Genomic DNA, 8,377 nt, shown 5'->3' with positions numbered 1-8,377 from the left:
TGTATATGAATGTTGTTGGAAAATTTTCTGAGTGCAGGTGGTTGAAAAACCATGTTTGAATGTGTCTTGGTTGTTGAAAATGGCAAAAATTAGCATTCTGTCCAAATCCTAGTAGTCTGGGCGAACCAGGCGTCGCGGGGGCGAGCCCGGGCGACCAGGGCTTCGCCGGGGCGAGCCTGGGCGATTGAAAGTCCGCCCGGGCGAGCAAAAACCCGATTTGGGCGGAAAAAAAATATCCAGGATTTTCGCCTGGGCGAACGAGGCGTCACCGGGGCGAGCAAAAACTCGATTGGGCGAAAAGAAAAAAATAATTTCCAGAATTTTAATGACTTTCTGAAGTAATCCGAGAAGGATGTATGATTTAGGGCGATGCCCAGAAAAGGATACGTGATACCACGGAGCGAGATCGTCTGACTGTAAGTGGCTTGGTCTGGGACCGTCCAGGGTGATTCAGCGATGGTCGTAGTGGTAGGGACGTTACCCTTTGAGTTATGATGTTGTGAACCATGTGATGAACCCGGGTAGGGTGTGTTGTGATATAAAGGTTGTGGAATGAGATCATGGCTTAGATGTGAAGCATGACTCCACAAAGGTATGAAAGCATTGTTTGTGTTTATGCCTTCTTGGGCAAGTATCCGACTTGAGGTCGTGAACTAGGGGGTACCCTAGTAAAGATACATGATATCACTGAACAACGATCGACCGTCCGTAAGAGGCTTGGTCATGTGACCGTCCAGGAGTATTCGGTGATGGGTTGTTGTGATTGAGATGTTACCTTGAGCATGTACGGTTGACTTACTATCGGGTCCCACGAGAAGCATTCCTTGTCGGGAGATGGCTTAAGGATGGGCCGATCATGTGTTTGATTAATACATTTGCATTTGATTCTGATTTGAATTTACGTTCATTAGATGTCTTACTCTCTTTATTTCTCTTCTTTTCTATTGCTTGCTTTTCGGACATGTGTTCGTCAGATAGACAGCTTTGCTCAGATTTGGTGCTACCCGTCCGTGATGTTCCAGGAGGGGGCATGAGGAATTAAGGAGAGTCAGTACCCTAGTCTTGGAGCGAGTCACTGGGAGTTGCTTATCATTTTGGGGCTTTTGAAAACAAGGACGGCTTCAGTTTGTTCATGTCTTTGTTTAGTGTCTGTTGGCGATGATTAACATTTTCACCCTTTGTTTTTGGATTTTGTATATGTTAGTGGCGATGTAGTTTCCGCATTTGTTGATTTAGTTTGTATGAACTAAAGATGACTTAACTGTTTATATGCATTGTGTTATTCAGGAAATTGTGAATCAGGTTAAGTTATCATTCGATAACGATAAGTTGATTTTCCGCATTTGAGTTACTTAAAGTGATGTCCCGGAAAAGGAAGGTTTTAAAAAGGAAACAATTTTATACAATCTCTTTATTCAAAAAAAATTTACCCATTTTTCTGCAATGTTTTTTTAGAAGTATTTTTCGGGGCGTTTCATTACCATCCATACTAGAATCCTTTTAAAAAGCTACAAACTTACTTTTTAAAAGCTATAAGTTTCATTAAATTACAAGTTCAAATAGTTTTAGTATTTTATTCATCAAATTAAAGAATTACATGTCATTCTAAAAGTTACAACTTCACATTCACAATAAGAATATGATGCAAGAGTTAGGCCTTAGCACACATATTTTGCTACTATGTTATAAAATTTATGAATCATAAATCTAACCAATTTAATGTGAACTCGATATCTCACTCATGCCAGTCTCTTATCTAATCAGCTTTACATCAAAATAAAAAAGAAATGATTTAACTAAATCGGTTTAAGCCTAAAATCGATCACTCAAACAGTCACACTAATTGAGTCAATCAACAAATATTTGTTAAAAAGGCACTGATGTTTTATGATGAAAAAAAAAATCAATTTCCTTTGACTTATTCATAATTGCCTTTGTCATTTGTTAGCATGTTAGCATATTTTCTACCGAAACCTGAATTATTTAAATAAGTTTTAAACTTATTTGTGCACTTTAGTTGTAATTAAAACATAAAAACATGTTCTCTAATGATATGTCAGCTTATTTGCGGAAAAAATTTGTAGCTAAATTTTTTTGTTGGTTGTTTGATTAGGTATGAGATAATTTTTTATTTTAAAGTATATAATTAATAAATAACATTAGCTAGTATTATTATTATTTTAAAAAAATTTAACGTAATCTGAGTCAACTTGTTCAACCATTGATCCAAAGGTCAAATCAGCAAACCATTCTTCCAATACCTGATCTAGTCATTGGTCGATATGAGTTTAATAACGGTGGTCAATAATTTATTTTGCTCATACGCCCCCTGTATGCAATAGAAGAATCAAATCAAAACTATGTAGTTTTGAGATGAAATGAATTAATCATTGATTTGATTTTATTGGAGAAGCTATTTAATTAGTCAAAGGAGAAATAATAGCATAAGAGACTACTTGGTCATGAACCAACATCCCACATCCATAAATAGCATAGGTAGTATTAATGACACAATCGTTCCGGGTTGAAGAAGAAAAAAATAAGACATGAGTTATAATCTCACTATTGGATTTCCTAAAATAATTTATTGATTACAACATTTTTGTTTACTTTTTATTAAAGAGTTTATCCTAAACAAAACTACTAGCATAAAATATCACATTGGTCGTGAACTGACTCCGTATTTCGATGAATATGATAGGCATAGTAATGGCCACAACAATTTCTTACCTTAAAACAAAAAATAAAATATGACACAAGTTGCAACTTCACCACTAAAATTCAAAAATAATTATTTAAAACATTTTTACTTATTAAAGAAATTTTATTTTATTGAAAGAAAATTAATAGAAAAAATACTACATTGGTAGAGAACTTACTTTTTATATCAATAAATAATATAGCAGTACTAATGATCACAATCATTTTTCTGCTTGAGTAAGAAATTAATATATGACATAAGTCATAACTTCACTATTAAAATAATTTATTAAAATACTTTTTATTTAACTTTTTTAAATAATCAGAATAAATAGAAGAAGAAATCACATTGGTCATGAACTAACTTCGATAAATAATAACAATATTAATGATGGCAATTTCACTACTAGGCTCTCAAAATAATTTATTAAAATATTTTTTTATTAAAGAATTTATTATTTAACTTATTAATCATAATAGTTAATCAATGCAAAAAATAAAAAAAGGAAAATAATTAATTTTATTAAAAGAGATAATAGAAGTAAAATAATAGCTAAAAATCGAAAAATAAAAGAAGAAAAGAAATATACCAACACCTGCAACATGTTAGGAGAAGATTGATCGATATGGGAAACATTACAATATTCATAACCTTTGCAATGTGCGACTACTTGTGCGAGAAGCAAATATGCGCAAGTATCCAACATGTTTTTAAATTTAAATATATATTTATATTTGTAACAATTAAACAATATAAAATATTTATTAAATGAATAATAAAATTTATTTATATATATATATATATATTAGATTTTTTATTTTATTTCAATCACTAAAATTTATTATAAAATGATATCAAAATGGATAACATATAATCATTAATTAATACAAAAGTATAATATATATATATATATATATAATATAATTAAAAAATATTTAATATATATGTGGGTACTCATGAGGTAGATATCGTCATACTCATCCTCACCCATAATAGATTTTTATGGATCCTCATTATTTGCTATTTTTACTATTATCAACAAAACAGTATCCATAAGATCTACACAAAATTTACATAGTTTTTGTAGCAGCATTCCTCTTCCTTTTTCTTTGGTTCATGTTTCATTTTCTTTTTATCATGGCAATGTGAGAGGTCAGAGTCGGGTTTGTGCTTATCTAACCTGAACTTAAAATTGAAAAACCTGAATTAAGCGAGATTGAAAATAATGATATCATCCTCTAACCCAATGTGAACTATATATATATATATATTCATGTGTAATATTGTAATTTTATATATATTAATCAGATTTGAAGTATGATATCAACTATATTAAACCAGAACACAAATGTTGAACTCGAGTAAAATCTAAACTTGAACTCAATCACATCATATTTTCCCGTTAAATTTGGGTTAAGTTAGGGCGAGTATATACAGGTTCAGTTTTAATTGTTACCCCTACTTTTTCTCTATTAATTTTTTCTTCTCTTCTTATACTAACCCATGTTTCAATATTTTACTATACTATTAATAGTAGAGTTTTGTAACTGTCATATTAATTATTATTATTTATTTAAAATATAATCATTCAAAAACAAATGTTTTATTACTTATTTTCTAAATTAATTATTCAAATAAAATTATCACTAACTCAAACGTTTTCCAACTATTGGTTAAAAATCAAACATTCAATGAAGATAAAATTGGTTCTCCGATATTTAAAAACGTTATTTTCTTCATAGACTATTTACAAGAAAATATCTAGTAAGTAAAAATGTTTTATTTAGATTCAAAATATGGGAGTACCCTTTTTGGACAAAATCATTAACTAACCTATAAAATCCAAAAAATTGTCATAGCATCTTTAAATAGATAAAAATGATTATTTGACTATTTATTCTATAAAATCACAAATGACTAGAATATATTTTTATTTATTTTGAAGTTATAAATATTACTTCTTATTTTTTTGTAAATAATCTAAAAATGTGTTAGATAGAACTGAATGTTCATATCGTGTACAAATAACAAATTTATTCAGTGATCTATTGGTTAGTACCTTACACGCTAGAGAAGAAGCCCACATTCAAACCAATAAGAACTATATACTATGCAATATGGTCCGAGTGACTAAATACATACATACGCATATTCAGAGTATTTTGGAAGTGGAAGTTTGATAAGCTCCCTCACTTTTATATGATAATTTAAAATTAGTTTTGGTTTTAATCCTATTTAAAGTGACGTTTATGGAATTTTAAATACATCAATTGCTTCTTATTTTTTTTGCAAAAGTATCATGAGTTGAATGGAAAGATAAATCATTAGTTGAGTGGAAAAGAAGATAATCAAGTTTCAATATTTAAAGATAATTGTGGAAAAATAGATATAATTGTTGGCCAATATCAAATAACTATGTTAACCAAAATTCTTAATGCATGTGAAGTGGAAATAATCTTATAAAAAGACACCGGAAGATATTTGGATTTTGCTCTTATTCAATATTTTTAAAAATGTAAGCACTTTAACTCCTAGCATCAAAATAAGAAATTGATATATCATATAGCTTGATGTGTTATTGTTTTGATTTGTTGGATGAGAAGATAAGCCATGAGAAGAACAAGAAGTCTACTAAAGCCATTGAACAATGTAGAACCGAAAAAGGCAGAAAGGAAGAAAGCTCGCCTTCTAATCTAGCACCACCTTCTATTTAGTATTTGCAATGGGCCTTAGTTTGTTTATTTCAAGCCCAAGTTTCCTCTTTAGAAAGTAGTTATAGTGCAGTTAGTTAAGTTGGTTGGGATACCATGTTCTTTAACATAGTATCAGAGCTAGCTCTGAATACCTTCGTCTACAAAACAAGCTTCTTCTGTTGCGCCTTAAGGTGTGCTCTTGATCATCTTCTTGCCCCTCTTCATTAAGTAAGTCTCCCCATTTTCTTCATTATGGATAATCGCGAAATTCAAGCCATCAATCATATTCAAGATCCTACTTCCCCCTTCTTTATCCCCACAAACAAGAACCCTAAAACCACCCTGGTTTCTGCCCCTCTTAATGGGAAGAACTATCAGGCCTGGTCCCGAGCTATGTCAATTTCCATAAAGTACAAAAACAAGCTCCAATTCATCGACGGTTCTCTTCCAAAACCACCATATGATGATCTCACCTTCCTTGCATGGGATAGATGCAATACTTTGGTGGTTTCTTGGCTGACCCATTCCGTAGAAAGTTTCATTGTTCAAATTATCCTATGGATGGATACAACATTGGAAATCTTAGAGGATTTACGTGAGAGATACTACCAATGAGACATTTTTAGGATATTAGAGTTATTTCGGGAAATATACAAATTCAAGCAAGGTAATCAGACCATAGACGCATACTACACCCATATAAAGGGACTCTGGCAAGAACTTGACAATTTCAGGTCAATCCCATCTTGTTCATACATAAACAGATGCATATGCACCCTTATGCCAACTATCAGATCCTATAGAAAGCAAGACTATGTGATATGTTTTCTTAACGGGCTAAGTGACCCATATGAATACTTAACTCAGCAAGAAATGCATATGGATACTTACTACAATGAGTCAAGGGTCCTGATAAGTAATGTGGACAGTACATCTAGTAACATGAACACAAGCAATGAGTTTGGGAGAAACTTTAGGAACAACAGGGGAAAAGGTAGAACTAGAGGCTCACAATACCAAGTTGGGAGAAGACAAATAAGGTCATTGAATCGAAAAGACTTCAAGAGTTGCACCTTTTGCCATAAGACAGCTCACACAATTGATCAATGCTTCAAGAAACATGTCATGGCCAGTTCAAAAATTTCAGTGTTAACAACGTGTCAAGTATTCACGATCAACCCTATGATGCAACTAGTCAAGGTGAAGGAAATGAACAAGGAACCAATAATGCAGTTAGTGAAGTAGTAGCATGAGTAAATATCACTCCTCAACAGCACTAGATCATCCTGTCCATACTGCAGCAACAACCTAATTCAAGAATCATTCACAACACCAATCATATTATAACTCATCCTATTGATTCTAATGGAAAAGGTGAGACATATTTGTTAAATTGTTTTACTAAATCCACTGATTGGTTGCTTGACACGGGTGCTACTGACCATATGTGTCATACACTCACTGATTTTCAAACTTACAAGCAGATTGCTCCCATTTTTGTCACCCTACCTAATGGTAGTCAAATATCCACAACAATGTCAGGAAGTGTCATGTTCTCTGATTTATTATATTTGACTAATGTTTTGTACATTCCCTCTTTTCATTACAACTTGATCTCTAATTCAAAACTTATAAATGCATTGCCTTGTCAATTAACTTTCTTTAAAAATTTCTGTCATATTCAGATCCCCAATCTTTGAAGATGATTGGTGTTGCTGAAATGAAAGGTGATCTCTATGCAATGAAGGACTATGTGAAGACCTTACCTACACACACTGTTCATAGAAATCTACTTAAGAATAACGTAAACTCTTTCAGTAGTTGTAATAATGTTTTGTGGCATAACAGATTGGGTCACCCTTCCCATAATAAAATGGCCATCATGCATAAAATTTTCCCTTCTATTAATTACAATAAAATCATTGATCCTTGTGATGTTTTCCATCTAGCTAAACAAAAGAGGTTGCCCTATAGTGATAGCACCACTAGATCTGCTAAGAATTTTGATTTAGTCCACATGGACATATAAGGACCTTTATCCACACCTAGCACCCTTCGGCATAGATACTTTTTTACCATGGTAGATTATAAGTCCAGGTTGACATGGCTCTATTTCATGAAGTATAAATCAGAGGCTTCACAACTGATTAAGAACTTTGTCTCTTTAGTTTATACTCAATTCGGATCAAGAATCAAGTGCATAAGGAGTGACAATGGGAGAGAATTTTATTTATGTCAGTCAATTCTACAATGAACAAGGGATCCAACACCAAAGTAGTTGTGTTGAATCACCCCAACAAAATGGGGTGGTTGAAAGGAAACACCAACACATCCTCAGTGTTGCTAGATCCTTTGTCTTCCAATCTAACCTACCTCACTGCTTCTGGAATTTCGCTATAGTCGATGTTGTTCACCTTATTAACCTACAGCCTAGTGTTTTTATGATTGACAAAAGCCCCTATGATGTCTTAAATGGAAATTTACCTGATATATCCAATCTTAAATGTTTTGGTTGTTTATGTTATGCTAGCACCTTAACCTCTCATAGAAGGAAACTTGATCATAGATCTAGAAAGTGTGCGTTCTTAGGTTTGAGATCGGACAAAAGGGTATGTATTAATGGACATCAATAACCATGAAATTTTCTTATCTAGAAACACTGTTTTCTATGAACATATTTTCCCTTTCAAGTCTGCAGAATTTGAGCCTACAAGCTCCAATAATCCTATCTTGAACAGTCCAACTTTTGATGAGGAAAATCTAGATATCTCTCATGGTGAGAGCAATCAGCCTCACAATATTATTCCCTCCATTACCACACCTTATAATGACCTTGATGAATCTCAATACATTCCTACTGAAGTTATCAATAATTCTGTTGAAAACCACAATGACATTACCACTCCCGTGAATGAAAATGGCACATGGGTTCTAACTAATCTACATGTCTCCAAGAAAGCTATAGGATGTAAATGGATCTTTA

This window comes from Lupinus angustifolius, chromosome LG07 (genome assembly GCF_001865875.1).
Source record: "Lupinus angustifolius cultivar Tanjil chromosome LG07, LupAngTanjil_v1.0, whole genome shotgun sequence".
NCBI classification, from domain to species: Eukaryota; Viridiplantae; Streptophyta; class Magnoliopsida; order Fabales; family Fabaceae; genus Lupinus; species Lupinus angustifolius.
This window is presented reverse-complemented; position numbering follows the sequence as displayed.